The sequence below is a fragment of the Grus americana genome, chromosome 20 (assembly GCF_028858705.1).
Source record: "Grus americana isolate bGruAme1 chromosome 20, bGruAme1.mat, whole genome shotgun sequence".
Taxonomy (NCBI): Eukaryota; Metazoa; Chordata; class Aves; order Gruiformes; family Gruidae; genus Grus; species Grus americana.
In genome coordinates this window covers 12,693,456-12,711,557 of record NC_072871.1, presented here as the reverse complement: position 1 = coordinate 12,711,557, position 18,102 = coordinate 12,693,456, and the positions used below count along the sequence as shown (strand labels likewise).

General features: G+C 47.5%; 1 protein-coding gene across 22 annotated transcripts in view; it reads left to right on the top strand.

Annotated features, from left to right (window-relative positions):
• The first annotated feature begins 5,935 nt into the window (after window positions 1–5,935).
• Window positions 5,936–18,102, top strand: part of PRRC2B (proline rich coiled-coil 2B) — a 51,265-nt gene continuing 39,098 nt past the window's right edge. For 14 of the 22 annotated variants that reach the window (XR_008579974.1, XR_008579972.1, XR_008579973.1 and 11 more), the window contains exon 1: window positions 5,936–6,110. The gene's annotated coding sequence lies outside the window, so the exon portion shown is untranslated. Of the gene's footprint in view, window positions 6,159–6,228; window positions 6,339–7,036; window positions 7,055–8,104; window positions 8,143–10,376; window positions 10,398–18,102 lie in introns of those variants that run through there. The other 8 variants (XM_054848280.1, XM_054848279.1, XM_054848283.1 and 5 more) reach the window with 7 other exon arrangements.

Genomic DNA, 18,102 nt, shown 5'->3' with positions numbered 1-18,102 from the left:
ATTTGGGGAAAGAATGGATTCGCCTATCTTTGTTTTCCATTTTGGGGAGGTTTCCCCCTCTCTGTCAGTGCAGGGTCTTGTGGCTAAGTCAAGCCTCAGATATTTGGCTGAGTTTGTCCCCAAAGTAGGCTGTGGTTTTCATGACTGGATGTACTAGAATGAATGAAATGGCATTTTCAAAAGAGTGGGGGTTGTTGCTAAAATATCCAGATCCGCTCTGCGGAGGTTTGGCTCTAGTGGTGTTTGGGACAACTGCTGATCTTCAGATTTAGAGCAAAAGAAGACTGATATACATTTGTGCAATCCAGCGATCTGCCTATGAATTGTCATAAAAGTCAGTCAGGTTGATCTAACACAGGCATTGCCTTTCTCAGAAATATTCTTTGTGTTTTGAGATGCACCTTCTAGGACCTGACATCAAATAACTGGATTCACTTATTTGTCTTGATTTTTATTTTTTCCCTAACCTCTTTGAAAAAGGGGGCTTTGACAGAGCAAACAAAGTTGCTAACTAGAAAAGCAGATGCTCCTAGCAGTGTTTTTCTGTGTGTTCTGGGAGTGAGTGTTGCATTGAAAAAACAGGTCTTCACCTGGCAAAACTTTAGTACTTGCACTTCCATCTCCCAGTTCTCTCCTCCTTCCTGAGTGTGCTGAAAATTCAGCACATCCCCCAACAATCTTTGGGGCCTTTTGAAGAACACAAACTGTCACGCTGTGAGAAAGATGCATGGTGCTTCTTGAATTTTTCTTGAACCTCTTGCTAACTTGGGCAACCAAGGCTGTGTGAGGGCTTCCAAGTGGATGTAGTAAGAAAGAGTTTGGTCTTTAAAAGCTGCCCTAAGAACAGCCTTGTTAGCTTCTGAACAGCACAGCCTAAGGGAAAAATCACCACGCCAGGATGAGCAGAAGCAGTAGTCTTGTTTTGCAGTTACACACAAGGAAAAACTGAAGTCAAGGCTGATGAAGTGCCTCCAAAATACTTACAGTATCAGGCAACCGGTATTTGGTTCTTGTTGCAGGCAAAGCTCAGTGCTAAATCCAGCTGAAAGCAATTCACTTCTCATTGGGAGAATAGTTTCTTCCTTTTAATCAGCTCTGTTTTAAATGATTTCCTTTTTTAGTGCCTTAAATAGTCATTTTGGTTTGTCCTCCAGGCAGCCAGCATTTGCTCACAAAGAATGGCGTGTGTCTGCAGACTTTAAAAGGACAAACAATAGTCTGGCAAACAGAAATGGCAGATGCTTCAATGGCATCCCATTTTTATACAGAGCCTGTGAATCTCATGGGTCACAAAGGAATAAATAAAAGGAACAGCCTCTACCTGATCCAGCAGCTACAAGGAGCAATAACTAACTACTTGAATCTGCTTTCATCTGAGAAATTGGGGGGAAAAGGGGGGAAAAATAGCAAATAGCACCACAGCTGGAGGCACCCAGTCTCCTCTGCAGTAGGAAGGAACTGGAGTCAGTGGTTTTGTCCTGCCTCTATGGTGAGATTTGGTGGAGAGTGAGAATGGGATCATCTTAACTAAAATATGTTTTTTTCACACCCACCTGTAAAGCAAATCTTTGTGCTTAAAATGGTTCAGCAATCTCAAGGGCAGAGATGGCTTTGACACCCTGTGAACTGGTCAGCTATTCAACAAATGCTGGGAAAAAACCCTAAGAAACTCTACAAACTGACTCTGAAAGCCGAGCGATCACCATTGCATTGCAAGACACCACATACTTAAAGCAGATGCACAGAGGGGACGATGCCATGAGTTAGTGTGAGTTAGAGCGAGAGTAGTGTTGCAGTCTTTGCTTTCCCTGATCACATTTAACCCAGTCTGGAGTGATGGCCAAGATTTCTGGGTTTTTATACTCTTTTCCCATTCCAAGTATTTCATTATTCCAGCTTAGAGAGGTGAAAGGCTCCAACTTCCTCTCTCATCAGAATACCTCTTTATTCTTTTTAAAAACAAATTTATGAAAACATCTCTATTGATATTAGGCCTTAAACAAGGGGGGTGGGGGGTATTTGATACCCAATGTCCCTTTGTTCTGTTTGAGGTCTAGCTTTCAAAGCATTTCCTTATATTTGGATAACAGCATCATGCATGGGATTGCAGAGAGCTGTCAGAGCTACTCATGTCTTCTCTCACACCTCTCATATATGACAGCTCAACTCCACTGGTGTTCCTGCTGACTGGGTTTTGGGTCCTAAGGCCCTGCTCACTTAGTTGCAGGTTTGAACTTCCCTGTAGCTGTCTCAGATGAGCTAATGAAGTCAGCGCAGGCATGAGGCATTCTTGATGTAGACACAACTGAATTTGAAATGGATTTTCTCGCTTCAGGGTATAAACCAGCTCCTGCCTTGTGGTGGTAGAAAGCATTGTCTCCCGTGGACAGGCTGCTCCACAACTGTCCACCGCGTGTTTCTTCTGCAGCAGCTGATGTTGGCTGCTGAGATAGATGAAGAACTAGGAGGACTGTGACCTGACCCGGTAAGGTAAATGTGTATTTTGTGTGCTGAATGGCCTCTGGATGGGGAACACAGCAGCATTGCTTTGCTTTTTCCAAAGGGTTGTGGAATTTTGTGTGAATGACTGCGAGGCCAGTAAGGCCCTGTCTTGCACTGCAGGCTGCCATTTACAACTGAGCAAAGCGATACCAAAATGGCACAGGAGCATTTAGTCTTCAGTTTGCTGCGCTGTAAATCACCCTGCATGATGCAAGCCATGGTCAGGGATTTATAGATTCAGAGCAAATTTTTGTGGAAGCTGTAGAATGTAATAGTAATTATCTTATTTCTAGGAAGCCTTAGACCACAAGACATTTCTGTAGATGCAGATTCTATACTAGGGCTGTAAGCCCTCTGCAATGGTTATTTTCTATTTGACAGGATTCTTCATTAGTGGAAGGATGAAACGCACAGCAGGGTTTCTGCTCTCACTTGTAATTAATCCTGGGAAGAGGAAGCAGGACTCTTCCTGCTGCAAGAGAGTTTGACTCTCTTGTCCGGGCGATCATTTGCTCAGCTCTCTGGAACAGGTCAAAAATCAGACTAGGCAAGCAGTCCATCCAGAATGGATCCTGCATAGAACTGTGCATTGAACTTCATCCAAGTGAAACCTGTTCATCAGTCTCTGCCCAAATCTCTTTTCGCTGTTGACACTCCTCCCTCACAGTCTGTTGCAGGTCTAATCCCACCAGCTCTCATCTTACACCAGTTGTTTTGGCTTATACACAGGCAGGTGAAAGATGGTATAGGTCTTTTGAAGAGCAGCACAGGAATTCATCACCTTATGCCAAGGTCTGATGGTCTTCCCATGGACCAGGATGCAGTGGAGCCACACTCTTGCCTTTGGTGGTAGGGACAGACCATGTCCTTTCACCATTCAGCTGCCCAGCTTTGAACAGCGAAGGGAAGAGAAGCTCAACCTCAATGCAGTCCTGAGCCATGAGACTTGCAAAGCTCTGTAGAGCTAGCCTCAGCACACTGCTGGGCGCAGGTGGAAAAGCCATGAGTTTGTGGGGGCTGCAGTGTACACACCTGGTAATGAATGTAGAATTGTCTTTCATTTGTTTACTTTGGCCTTTTGATCTCCACAACAGGTTGCATTAGGGTTTTTTTTTTCTCTAATTGGCACATCTGTTCCCTTGGCCTTGGATTGTTGCCTTGGAGATGCACAAGAGACCTTCAGAGAACTGCTTATTATAGCAGCAGGTGTGCATAACACTGACCTGGACAAGCCTGCATGAGTCACCTGCTGATGGCTTGGGTTGTAGGTGGCTGCATGAGTCACTGAAAGTAAGGGGATCCCACACTGCCTGATCTCCTGAAGGGCAATATTAATGCCTTTGGGTGCTTGTTGTTATTGTGCATCAACAGCATATAGTACACAATGGTTCATTCTCCTCTTCCTCCCCAGCTGCCATGGGGTGTGAAACAGCACGGTGCTGCAGAGTAGGGTGGCTGAATGTGAAAAGCCGCAGCCCAAATCAGAGGCGCTCTTTGGAAATTTGGCTGACCTGTAGCTTCTCTCACGGAGGACAGTGAGATTTGTATGGGTAGGAAGCAAATTAGAAGAGCTATTTGTATTTGAGTGTGTGTGCATGTGGGTACTTGTCCGAACGATGGAGAAGAAAACCTAAACACAGCAGGCTAGTGTCCTGGCTGCCCGGTGAGTTGGTGTGAGTGGGAGTTTGCTAATGTCAGGAAGGAGGGTGGGCTCCTCCATGCAAGAGGCTATAAGGAGAGAAGTGGAGGGCATTGGCCTGCTGTCTCTAGACAGAAAAAACACGCTGCAGGAAAGACAAGACGAGACACCGAAGGGGCAGGAGTAGAGTGTAATACTTTGGTATCCAGAGACGGAGGGGATCTGACAACCAGATGATGGTTTTTAGCAGTGCTTGGTAGCTCAGTGCCTGGTAACTTTGATAGCAGTGCAGATCAACTGTAGGAACATCACATATGGTTCAGAAAGCTGTTCGTGCATTTCTTCCCTCTGCATTACTCTTGATGACTGTTTGAGATTAGACACGTCTCTCACGAGCAGCGATCCAGGTGCCAGGCCTTACACTGTTCCTGTAACCCAAGGAGAGGTGGGGACCATTTTCCTCTGGAGGCATTGCCTGCACCAGGGAAAGGTGCTGCAGAATCCCTCTAAAGCCACCTTCCCTTCATGGGCACGGACATGCAGCATGACAGCACATGACTGGTGACCCATGGATAAGCTAGAGTGTACTTGCAAGAGGCTAGCAAATGCCCAGGTGCTTGTCCCATGTATATATTATACACACATACTTACATTTATGTGTGTGTGCGTGCCATTTTTGCAAACTGCTGGGCAGTCCCTAAGAAATAAACGCATGCGCACCTGCAGTCTGGCCTTTCATTGCAGCATGCAAAATGTCACACCGATAGACACCTGTGTGAGTTTGTTCCAGGACAGGGAAGGAGAATTAAAGGCAGAATGGGCTGTCCTTATGTGCGAGGAAACCACATCTCCCCAGCTATAAAAGATCCCCTGGGCAGAGGAACTGCACTTCATTGCAACTTCTGCAATTTCTTGCCAGGAATGCTGCTTGCATTGTGTTGACATGAAGCTCTTTTCAGCCCGAGCAGGGACTATGTTTGCTTCACGAGGCTACTCATATTTTATGGCTTGGCAGAGTCTTTTTTGGGACAGGAGTGCCTGCCTTGCTCTACTGCATTCATTTCCATCATCCTTAATGAGAGAACAACTTAAAAGGTATTTCTGAAGTCCTTCCAAGGGGCAGTTCCTCTGGGTCGCCTTTGAACCCGCTGCCAGGGAGCACCAGGCTGACTTCTACCGGTGTTTTCTGCCGGACAGAAATCCCCACGGCCCTGCCATTGCCCTACTGCTCTAGGAGGGGTCACCACAGCAAGGAGGCTGAAACTTGGGTGAAAAGCCTCCTGTACCCCCATGGAGGTGGCCTCCCTGGTGCTGTGGTTTGAGCTGGGGTGGCGGTGGGAGGATGAACACTATAGCGATGAGCTCGGGGTCCCGTTCAGCACCGTGGGGCCCGAGCGTGGCACCTCACAGGCTGACAGGAATCAGGGTGTGTATGGCGGCTTTGCTGCCCCCCACTCCTCTTGCTGCCCTTGTGAGGGGCTGGGCCAGCTCCCTCCGCCTCAGCGGGAGGTGCCACACTCTGCCTCAGGCACCCTGCTGATTCTGAGGGAAGATCTCCCTCATGGCCCTTGAGGCTGGCCAGGCGCCTGCTCCGGGCCTTTGGGGCGGAGAGAGGGCTTGGGGTCGTAGGCAGCCGCCATGGCCGCGGCTCTGCCCCTTTCCCCTGCCCTCGCCCCTCAGCACGCCCCCCCCCCCCTCCCCGAATTCTCCCCCCTCCATCTTGGGCCGCCCCTGCGGCGCCGGCGGGGCCCTGCAGGCGGCGCTGTGCGGCGGCGGCGCCCTCCCGCGCGGGATTGACAGGCCGGGCCGGGGGAGGAGGGGGAGGAGGAGGGAGCGGCAGCGAGAACCCGTATCGCCCCGCATCCCGCCGCCGCCGCCGCGCAATCCGCCGCCATCCGCCGTGCCCCGCGCCCATCACCCCTCCGCACCCGGCTCCCCAGGCACTCCCGGCTCCCCGCCACCACCACAGGTGGGTATCGGGGACCGGCGGCGGCGGCGGCCGCGGATATTTGGGGCGGTGAGTGGGGCCGGGGGGGAGGAGGAAGGGGAGGGAGAGGGAAGGTGGGACGAGGCAGCCCTAAAATGGAGCCGGAGCCGGCGGCTGCTTGCGGCTGCGGCACCCCACGGCCTCCCGGCTCGGCTCGGCGGGGGGGAGGAGGCGGCGCCGCAACCCTGGCGGGTACCCCGGGGCCTGGCGGTGAGCGGCCGGGCCGGCTGTAGGGGCGGCCCTCTCCCCACCTCGGGCTGTTGTAGCCGCCTGTTTATTGTGCGACAACCCACACCCCCCCTCCCCTCCGCGGGGATGGAGGCACCAGGGGCAGACGCGGGGCCTGGCCGGGCCGTCCCCTGTGAGGGCCGCGGTGAGGCCCGGGGGGCCTGGCGGGAGCCGCCTGGGCTTGAGGCTCGTTGTCCGGGCTCCTGCCCCCGGGTCGGGGGAGATCTGCTGGGCGGGGGCGTCCCTGTGTGCGGCTGGGAGCCACCCCCGCCGCCCCGCTCCCTGGCGGGGTGCAGCAGGGGCTGGGGGCGAGGGAAAGCGGGATGGGGTGGGGGGGGCTCCCCGCCGCAAAGGCAGGTTGTTTTTCTTCATCGTCTGGAGTGTGACACAAAGATATTTTTGTGGCGCCGTGTGTGTCTCGGCAAAACAAGGAGGGGGGGTGGCATCCAGAAGGCTCGGTCGGTTTGTTATTGTGCGGGAGCCTACGAAAGGGTTGCCGAGGCCGAAAGCTGAAATGCGGCTTGGGGCGGGGGGGTGCGCGGGGCAGCTGCTGAGCGTGGGGGGCGTAAGGATGGAGTTGGTGTGCTTCGGTGCTGGTTAGGTAGGTTTGAAGAGATTTTTTTTTTTTTCTTTAGGAAGGAGTTTTTCATCTCTGTGTGGGAGCAGATGTGCTACAAGCAGGGGAAACCTTAATGCAGGTCCTGGGACACGTGTGCTATGCATCTTCACCGGGGAGGTGGTTTGTTTAGTAGTGTCGGTTGTGAGCTAGGAGGGTTTTTTCGTTAAGGTGATTACGAAACCCTCCTGATCCCCAAACTCAAAGCTGGCAAAAGGGGATTGAATGAGCTGGGAGTTGTGGGTTTTGTTAGGCAAGTTGTTTTGTTTCTGTCTTCTGAACATGCAAACGGTGAGATACTCTCTTGAGTATTAATTCATCAAATATTTGTATATTGATATTACTGGTGTTGGGAGTGATAACATATAAATGTAAATGTTTAGGACTTTAGTAATTTTGTTTCTTTCTGGGAAAGGGTATTAAGTATAACCACGTTGCAGTGTCTACATCATCTGCTTAGTGGGAAGGCATCCCACCCCTTCCAGGACTGAATCAAGGTTTATAGTGGAAGTTTGTTTGTGTTAAGCCTTGTCTTGCAGATGCACATGGGGCCCCCGCTGGAATGGGCCCTTTCATGATGTATAAAGAGGTGGTCTGTGCCTTGGAGGCCTAAGTTTGGAGAATCAGCTCCTGATAAGTACATTTCTCAGATATAAACTGGCAAGGATGTTACTTTTGGACCTGCCTTTTCCATGCCTTTTGCATGTTCACTTGGCACTGGGGTAGTTAAACCCCAGCATCCTCTGGGCCAGGGACTGGGGAGTAAAGTCACCTGGAAGAGGTAGGGAGGCTGAGACCATATTGTAAAGTGGAGTTTAAAGTGAGGATGGAAAGTGATGGTTTCAGGATGGCTTCTGTCTGAAAAGCTGAAATATCTACCTGTGTTTTTCACTTCAGATGAAGTATTGAAAATGGGCCTGGGTTTTATCAGGACGCTGGGGTTGCTGGGGTCTTTTGGGGGTGTTCTTGTTATGTTTTGAATTACATGTTTCCTCAAACCAGTATGAGTATGTCTGCTGTGAGCTGTGTTTTGATTTTGTGTTTAATTTGATACGTATATTGAATATAAGTCGATTCTTTTTTTTTATTTGTTGGTTTGGTTTGCTTTTCTGCATAAATGCGTGACATCTAGTCTACTCAAGTTTAGGATGCTTTCATCAGTCTTCACTGGTAAGAAAATATATTTCTACGTGACTTTTAAAAAAATAATAGTAAACCATGAGTTTTATATAGGTTTCCAAAGTTGTTATATAGTGCCTTGTTTTTTCTAAATTCGGAGAATTTTTTATTTGCTCTTACAGTGCATTGTTTTGATGAACTGTGGGCTTTTTTTTTTTTTTTCTTTTTCTGTGTGTGCATGAGAGCTTAAAAGTGAAACTCAGCCAACTGGCTGAAGCTGGAAAAGTAAATAGTCCATACAAATGCTGGAAAGGAGATGCAGGGTATAAAAGCATTTTAGTTTTAATAAATATGAGTAATGTTCCTGAAGAATTTTTATTAAAATAATTTAACTGTATAGTTACGTTTTAATAAAGCCTTTTATTAAAGCTTTGTATGAAACCTAACTTCAAAGGCTAATTTACTTGAACGAGCTCCTTCTGAAAGCAGTGGTGGCATTAGAGACCGTATTTGCCTTGTGCCTGATGCAGCGTGCTGTGGTATCTGACTGATTGACGGTATAAAGACAAACAGTCCTCAGTCCTCGTGTGTGGCACTGATGCTTTTGCATAGCACCTGATTCTTGTACCGCATCCTCCTTGTCCTGCAGGGTATCGCATCTGAGGTGTACCTGGGAAAAATTAGGACTATGGTTTTGGCATGTCTGGTAGTGCTTCCAGTTTGCCTGAGCTGTACAGTAGATTATCCATTACAGAATTACCTGCCTATTTAAGATTCAAAAGTGTTGGTTGCTTAAGGCTTTCATTGTACTTACCTGTGTAATTGAAAGTATTTAAGGGGAGCTGGGCTAACTTTCTTAAGTGCTGCTGCATTCAAAATAGCAGTGAGCCATTTTATTTTTTCTTGATAGTCTGTACAAAGAGATTTTGCTATAGTGGCATTTCCACTTGCAGTTGTGTGTTTTCTTATTACAGGAATAGAAGCAATATGAACAGGAGAAACAGGACGGTAACTTTAGGGGAGGGAGAGGGTTTATTCCAAGGGCTGGACCTTTCTGGTCATCCCTGCTCCTCTTCCTCATTTATTCTGCAACTTGGCAATGAGCATGTTGTCTCAGTATCAGGCCTTGCTCTTCAGCTAATCATGCTTTGTAAGTGGGTTTTATTTTTCATGTGGCACTGGCTCATTTTCCTAATAGGTCGATAATTTAACAGCTCCTTATGACTAGTTTGTCATTCGGAACAGAAGAAATACAACTATGAGTCTGTCGGGTATCAGACAATGAGGTGAAAATACAGTGAACAGGTAAAGGATGAGGAGGTGCAGTTCACCTCCTTCACAGAACATCTTTTTCTAACTGCTGAAATTAAGTGACTTTGTTACGAAAGTCATGACAGCATGCTCCTGGAAAGCACCTTCTGAAGGGAGTTTTGGAGACATGTGCAAAACCCATCTGGTTTGATTAAAGAGTTGTTCTTTCCCACAGGAGGGAAAAATGGGGCTAAGGCAGGACATCGTGTTACATTAACCCTCACTGAAATGTAGCTTGGGCTCATTTTTAGTTAGTAACTGTATTCAGGATGTTCTCTGTGTGCGCATGTGCTTCCTGCACGGGAGTAAATGAGACGTTTGAGCTTATGAGCCATGTATTTTGGAACAAACCTGTTCGGATAGGTATAGCTGTAAATCCTGATCTCTCTTTTTTTTTTTTTTTTTTTTTTTTTTTTTAATCTGGGAGCATTGGGGCCATAGTTAAAGCAGACCAGAGGCTAGTCTAGTAGCCCTGGGTTGTTCTGTATTTACCTGTGGCATTGGTTTGTTGTAAAGTTGCTTGACTTGCAGTGCTGTGGGATCTGTGAGGACAGAAGGTGGTTTTGAGGTGTTAAAAGGTGTACGTGCAGTTCTGCAGGGGGTCATTGTACTTACAGCATCTGTGTTTTGGTTCTGAACACTTTGATTTTCAGGAAGGTGCTGGTAAACTGAAAGGGGCAAGAGAGCTCGCTGTTACATCTTTAAAAGACTATGGGTATTAATGTGTGGAGGACTGGTGAAAACAATCATAGCTTGAGTGAAAGGGAAGAGGTAATGGCCAAATTTGAAACATGCAAACGTGAAAGAGGAAGTGAAAGTGAGCCAGGCTTCAGTGCAAAGAAATACAGGAAAAATACCAGGAAGAAAGCGAGGACTTGCTAACAGCACCCTAGGATCTGGCCAAGAGGACTACTCAGGACTGTAGTACTTCAGATGTCCACAGGGCTTCAATTAACTGTTGGGAGTATCCTCAATAAATAGCCTCTGAATTTCAGGTGAGTAAACTATATAGTATTTGCAGAGTTAGAACCCTATTGGAAGAGATTTGGTGGAAGAATCCTTCCTGTGTAGCTGTTGAGACATTTTGGACAGGAATTGTAGTGATGGTGCTGCAAGGAGTGAATACAGACAGGCTTGAAGAGCTTGTACTGGGACTTTGCCTCCCCTGGCACTTCTTGGGGAGTGCGAATATAGTGATTTTTTTTTTTTTTGAAGAGTTGTGCTGTGGAGTAGGTTCTTCAGCTCTTCCTACCTGTATGTGGGCTGGGAGCCCTTACCAAAGCCTTGAGTGCTCTTGTTCAGAGTTTGGAGTGGGCTGTGAAACAGGCAGGGGAGTAGGGACATGCTCAAGAAACACTTCTTCAAGGCTGGAATAGTATGAAGTATGGTTTTATCTTTTTCTGAAATAACCAAAGAATCATGCTCCTACCTAGCAATTGAAACTTCATGAACCATCATTTAGGAGCAGATCCACGGGATATGAGTGTTATTACAGTGTTAGTGTTCTGCGTCTGAGTGCAATGTTGCCTTTAGTGATGCCTGTGATCCTGTTGCAGTGAAAGGAGTGTATGGGGTGGTTCATTTAGGTGTTTGCAATGTTCCCCTTCCCAGCATGCAGACCTACTCTTCTGGAGCAGGGCTTCATGCTCCTCCTGCCCCCACAGCATTAGGAAGACACTGTGATTCAGAGGGTGGTTTCCAGCCCCAGAAAGGCGGAGGTGAAGGGTCTGTTTCTTGGTCTGCCACTCAGCATAGCGGCAGAGTTCTGCGGTACCATTTTCCTGTGTGGAAAATAGAAGTGATGACGCTTATACACCTTGTCAGTTATGCACTGCAAATATCTATGTAAATTAAAGCATCTGTGAAATGTTTTCACTTCCTGTCCAGCTCAGTGTAGTCCAGATGTCCCATGCATAGTCTGAGTTGCTTAGCTGTCCAGAAAAGCTAAAGCTACCTAAAGATACCTAAAGCTCCTTTCTTCAGAGTACTGAACCACACTGCATGTAATGTTGTGATTTCTTACCGCTTTGTACCTATGTCCTTTGCCCATCAGATTCTTGTTAGCATCCTTGGCATTGTAGTGCAAATGGCTCCTATGAATAGGCTTCCTCTAAGAAAGGTTGCTGTGAAATGCTGAGTTGCTCTAGTGTTGCTAAAATTGGGGAACCTGGAGGAATACTTCCTTGGAAGCTTCAGCATCTGCAGTGTTTATGAACTGCAGGCTTGTCTGAACTGCTTGTAATCTTATTAATGATTTGAATCGGCTGCATCAGTCTTGATGGCTGTGGGAAATTGGGGAAATCTGATAGAGAAAGACCTATTCAGCTCTTGCCAGGACAGCTTTGTACCCTGCGGTGTGTGTGTGTTGGTGCTGGCCTGTCTGGCTGTAAAGGTGCCTGCCAGAGGAGCTCCCACCAGTGCCTTGGGGAGGAACAGGACATAAGGGATCTGCTCATTAGGAGTGTACAGGAACCTCTCCCTTGTGTGTGCAGTGAGGGATTGGCATTTACTGCCTGCTGATTAATAGCATTGGATTGTATCTCTAGTCTTCATAGAGGTAACCTTTTTGTGCATAACCTGAATGGGAGCCGAGGCCCTGAAATCAGCAGACAGCCTGAGAGTGTGCAGAGGTGTTACCAAAGCCCAGATCTGGTAGCAAGGCTTATTGGCACAAGTAAACACCCACCTCCCCATTCCAGCATGATCCTTCCTGAGACTGCAGAGAAAACAGAGCTGCTTACTCAACAGCTGATGGCATTTGTGTGGAAAGAGCTGTATCTGTTCCTGAAAAAAGAACTGTTAACCCTGAAGACAGCCAGCTTTTCTCTGATTTCATCTCTTGGAACTGTGACATCTCCGATTTCCTCTTTGCTTGTTTGCTATAAATATATATATATGTTCACAGCTGAGAAATGGAGTAAGTTGCTGAGCTTGGAACCAGGTAAAGAATTTGTGAAATGCCTGTGACTTTACTGGAAGAATTTCTGTGGTCACACCTCAGAATGCATCTGTTCTCTGGCAGCAGTCAATCGCGGTCCTTCCACTTGTCCTTGCTGTGTAGGGCTCTCCAAGGTGAGCTACATCTGACAACTCTTAAGGCTTACATTTGGGTTCTGGCACTGGCAGCATGGGTGTTTCACCTATACCACTCTTGCTGTATCTCACCTCGGTTATATGGGTATCATCACTGCGATGATTTTTAAAAGTCTGGGTGGCAGAAGTGTCAGGACTAAGGTAATTTCACAACCTTAAAATGCAGTGTTGTTTGGTTTAGTTGTTAGTGATGGAAGTGTCTTTGCCTTGAGCTGTCAGTCCTAAGACCTGGTGCAATGGCCTGAGAACAGTTCATGCTGTGTGGGTGCCTCCTGTGCTTGTGAGGTCCCCTCAAGCATTGGGCAGGATTGGGTCCACTTTCTGTGCCAGTGGACAGTGTCTTCCCCGGAAGAGGTTGTTCTGTTGCAACGCATTCCCTCTTTGTTCTACTCTTTATAACTTGCTCCTTTGTGATCAAGAGCCGCGTTTTCTTTGAAGGTCTTGGCAGTGCAGTTTTGGGTGGCTGGGGCAGAAACCTGGGCTCTGGGATCTCTGGCACTGCCTGCAGTGTTTCTTGACCAAACTGTTTCTCTGCTTTGGTTACGCAGCCTGTAAAATAGTACTTATAGTACCAGCCCTGTTGCCCATCAGGACATCCCTATCAGCTATTCGCAGTCTGTTGTTGCTGAGATACCTAAACGCCCAGTTTACCTCACAGTTCAGCTGAATGTTGCCAGGAGCTTTCTGAACAGGTTTTACCAACAGTGTGTTATGCTAGGGATTTCTTCTGTATTTGGATTTAAATTGCTTGCTCCTGATCAGCCTCCTTGCTTTGGTGTTGAGGGAACAGGATGTTGTATCTGTGTATTCTCCCTGGACATTCAGCTCTCAAAGGAACCTGAGCAGGGCAAAATGGAAGGCAGAATCACTTTGGAGGCTGTAGGTAGCATGCTTCACCTCTGAGCCTTGATTGTGAAGGAGCCAGAGCGGAAGTACAACTCTTAAGCGTAAAGATTTGCATTTGAATATGAGCCCTCCTTTGCGCATGCTGCTTGTGGAGATCACTAGGTCACTTCCCTTTCCTCTTGTGCTAGAGCAGTTGGGGTCTGGATTTGTTGAAGCCACAGGTGGTTCTTGCTGAACTGAGCTCCTCTGTGGGTTTTGCCTCTGAAATGTCAAACAAAGAAATATACTCCTTTATTTCTATTGTGTCTTGCTGCAGAAGTGCCTACAGGAAGTCCTGGTTTCTGAGCCTGGCAAGGTTTATAGATAGAGGCATCAGAGTCAGTTTGTGCTGGGGCTTGTCTCATTTAACAGCTTTATGGCCTGGATGGGCAGCAAGTATGATGTTGGTAGTTGGTGCTTTGTAAGGTACCTTGCTGCCTCCCTGCAGTCAGCAGTTCCTGATTCTGAGGGATATGAAAGCCATGCAGTGCTTCCTTCTTCTTGGCTTAGAGATCCAGTTATTCCTTCCTGACAAGCTGGCACCAAGGGGTCAGTTCCTTCTTTACAGCATGATGGGGCAGATGGGCAGAAACCAGGCTCCAATTCTGTGGAGGGCTGCTGTAGACAGACATTCCTTTCAAGAAAATTTACTGCACACCTTGGGTTTTCTGTTGCTTGAAAAGGAGGGGGAGTTTCACGAGCACAGGATCTCGTAAGTACTTTCTGTGGGCTGTGGATGAGCTCTCTGGCTGGATTTTTTTTTCCTCCATGCCATAGTCTTGCATCCTCAGGATGAAGTATTTCTTATCTTTGCATCCTCAATTACTGGAGGTCAGGGCTCCTTTTCAGGGTGTGGCATTGTCTGTCCAGCCCTTACAGAAGGGACCACAGAACTCATTAATGCTTTTGTGTAGATACAATTGAGCTCTTCTCCAGACTCAGGTCTGCTTTACCTGTTTTACAGTAAGTTAGAAATCCACCCTTTCTAGCTGCCTCTCTGCTGCCTGCCTTCCCAGCCCTGGGAAAGCTGTTGAGCAGAGAGGTGAGGCTTCTGTATTTCACAGGCCAAACCTGAGATTACGGAGATCTGTTTTCTCTAGAACTGGTCAGTAACAGTAGTTGTGACTCCCAACCTCATGGTACGTTTATAAGAGGGGGCAGCAGGTGAGTTTGGTGAAGATAGAGCTGAGAAAATGAGGTCAGGTCATCTTATAGGACATGCCCTCTCTGTCCCCCCTATTGTCATGTTTTATCTCTGCCTGTACAGCTCCATACCACAGAGTTAATGATAGATATGCTGTGCAGAAGGCGCTGCCTCTCCTCTTCGTGGTCCTGCTGCATGTCTCAAATCCAGGGTGGCTTGGCTTAGAGAGGCCTGATGATGGGGCTGGCCATCAGGCAAGTCTTCTGGCAGACAGCCTCCAACAGCATTACTCAGCTAGCAGCATACCTCTGCAATAAATCATGAGAGATGAGATCCTGGTCTCCCATTCCCTGTTTTTACAAGGAGACAAGGTTTACAGGAGATGCAGAGAGAAGCTGGAATTGTGCAGAATTAAAAGAACTGGTACTGCCAAATACACCTGTTCAGCTAAGCAAGGAGAATTCCCCCTTGTGAATCAGGAGCTGTCTTTGGTATGGGGTGTCTATCTTTTCTCTGCACTGCAGACTGCTGACTTGCTTCTCCCTGTCTGGCAAGACTTGGTACCACACTCAGGATCTCAGCAGGCTCTTTCTCAGGTATACCCACAAATCTTAGCAGCTCCCTTTGGAAACAGTGCAACAGAATGACAGCAAGTGGCTTCTTGTGGCCTAGCCTCTTGCTACAGCCTCTACCTGCTGCACAGCTCTCTTCATTGATCCTATTGACTTTGCACTGCAATGCTGATATTCTCCTGTTGCTCCCCTCCTTACTAAGCAGTCTCTCCTAGGAACAGAATGCTCATCCAGTCCGTCCCTGCTAGGCTGATGATCCCTGCCTGGCCCAAACGTGGCTTCTACAGGATATATGTGCAGCTGGTCACACTGTTTCACCAATGCTCTTCCAAGGGCAGCCAATGGTGTCTTTCATCGCTGAGGCAGGTGGCGACCATTTCACAAAGGTGATTCTTGGTGAGATGTGTTCCAGGAGAAGTTAGTTGTATCTCCCTGTTTACAGATAAATGTTTAGCTATGAGAAGTACCAGCAAAATGGGCTGTGTATATCTAAAGAAAAGTAAACATCACTAATCTTCTGTAAAACTATACTATGTTTTTAAATGGTTTCATGTTACCAATGACATTAGAAACCACAATAGAATTCAGTTTAACATCAACTCCAAGCACTTCTTTTCTTCTCTTTATTCTTTTGTTTTTGCAACTTGTGATTTTCTGAATAATTTGTGTAAAACTTCAGGTCAAAAATCTTCCTGCTTCTGGAGAAAAGCCTTTTCACTGTTAATTTCCATCCTGTTGCTCTGGTTTGTGTTTGTGACTGCTGCTGTGAAATGAGCAAGGAGTGAAGGTCTGCAGTGGTCTCAGGTCCTTTACCTGAGTGATTGTGCTCAGTGGTGTGCGAGTAGCTGAAGTGATTCCTTCGTGTGTGTGCGTTACCTTTCATAAATCTGTTTGCTGTGCTCAATTAAGGCTGGCTAACTTCCAGGTATTCAAGCTCCATTGAAGTCTTGTGAATAAAACACCAGCAGCCCGGCCTCCTTTATACATAGATTTACAAAGAGCTTTGCAGACAATCCCGTTTGTCAGGAATCTCTCCCTTTGGCTGTATTTTCAGCTCAGGGGTTTCCAGTTGTTACCAGTGCCAGTAACGCGAGGTTTTCATATGGCTGTTTTTGCAGGACAGGCTCCGTGTGCTTGGTAGATCCCTGCTGTAGCTCCAAGCCTTGCATGCTCTGGCACTTAAATTGTCACTGTTGCTCTCTCTGGATTTGAACGTGCCCCTTTAAACGGCAGTTAGACAGGGTCAATACCCACATGTGAAATCCAGGGCAGCACAATGTGGACATGAAGACTCCTGGGTAGCGAAGCTCTCTGCCCAGGAAGCGATTCTGGTGCAGTTGTTTGTATCCTAGGGCCTCTAATGCAACTGGTCATGCTGTAGTATTTTCTGATTCCTCTGAGACACTCAGTATTTTGCACTCTGGTGCTGTGCCTGGATATCACAGAAGACCTTGTTAGTGTTGAGAACAGGAAGAGCTAAGCTCCATGCTAAACCTGGTAGCGAACCTTCCTCTGTAAACCCAGAAAGAAACCTTGCAGAAATGTTGGTGATTTTTTTTATTATTTTTATTTTTTTTATTTCTCTGTAACGAGGGATAATGCTTTCTTCAGGGTCAGCTATCGGACACAGGGACCCTGAGCACAGGTCAGAGGCTTTGCTGAGACTGTCAGTTTTCAGTTGTCAGCATTGGCACGTGCCTTCTGGTTCTAGCTCACCTAAGAATAAGCATGCAGGCTGGCAGTTCAATTCTTAATGAGCTTGACTTATATCAGAAATGGGTTCTCTCTGGAAGGCCTTGATGATCCCTGCCTGGATTCTGTGTTTGACTGCATGGTGGGAAAGTAGCCCAGTGTTGTGACAGCCTTGGGAGGCTCTGTGGTCTTTCTGAAGTTCTGTGGGTGACCTGGGTGCCAAGTGATCGCCCTGACCAATACACCCATGGACTACTTTGGATCTGCAGCTGGCTGCCATCAGGAGGGACAGGCAGCAAGGTCCTGCCTCCAGGACGGCTCTGAGGGGGCTCAGCGCCTCTGCAGCCTCTTTGCACGGTGGCTGTGTGGAAATTGCCTCACCTCTCCATGGACTTGTTTTCCCCTTTGGAGCACACACATAACACACAAACAAAGCTGTGTTTCACATTTTCAGCTTCAAAGAGCTGAAGGACTTCAAAGTAAATTTCACTTAGCAGTTGTGGCTGTCCCAGAAAGTTTGACAAGGGGCTTTATCCCAATGTGTCCCCAGCTCCTCTGCTCTGAAGTGGTTGTTTATTCCTCTCGCATCCTTTTAATGATATAAGATGTAATCAAGAGGCAGCTGAGACCCAGTTACATAACTTGTTGTCAGGGTTTCTCTTTGGCAGCGTTACCCTGCCTGCTGTTTGCATGCTGACTTTCAGGAACTCGGGGATTTTCTGTTAACTGGCTAACTCCTAAACCTGATGTGATGGTAGCTGTGTTGTTTGTTTTCTTGTTTTTCTAATCCCTACTAATTTTGTCTGGTTTGAGTTTTCTAAACCTCAAAATGGATTTTATGCTTGGAACTGTGTGAGGTTGGTATGGGATTGTCGTGGTCGGGGTAGACCCTGAGCCAGGCTCCACTGCAAGGCTCAATATACCTGTAAAAGCAGGTGGCTGTGCTCTTACCAGCACAGCTGAGGGCTGGTGTGCAGCACCCTCTGCTTTTTGCTCTGGTCCGGGGCTCCCCACAACTCTGCCGGTTCAAACAGGTCATTGTTCTCAGTCCAGCTTCTACTTTCCTGCCAAGTCCATGCTAATCTGTGGGGTTTTTTTTCTCCCTTTCTCTTTTATGTCTGTCCCGCTAATTAAATACAGTGGAAATGGGCAAGTGAGGGAGGAGCTATTGTTTTCTTTGGCATGCAGTGACCATCTGAGCAAAGACTGAACCAGACTGGAGCCAAAGATCTGTTTCCTACTCTGCAGGAAAAGGTGCCTCAAGAATGCTGGCCATCCCTGTTGCCTCCTCAGGCCTTTGGGCTGCAGCCCCAT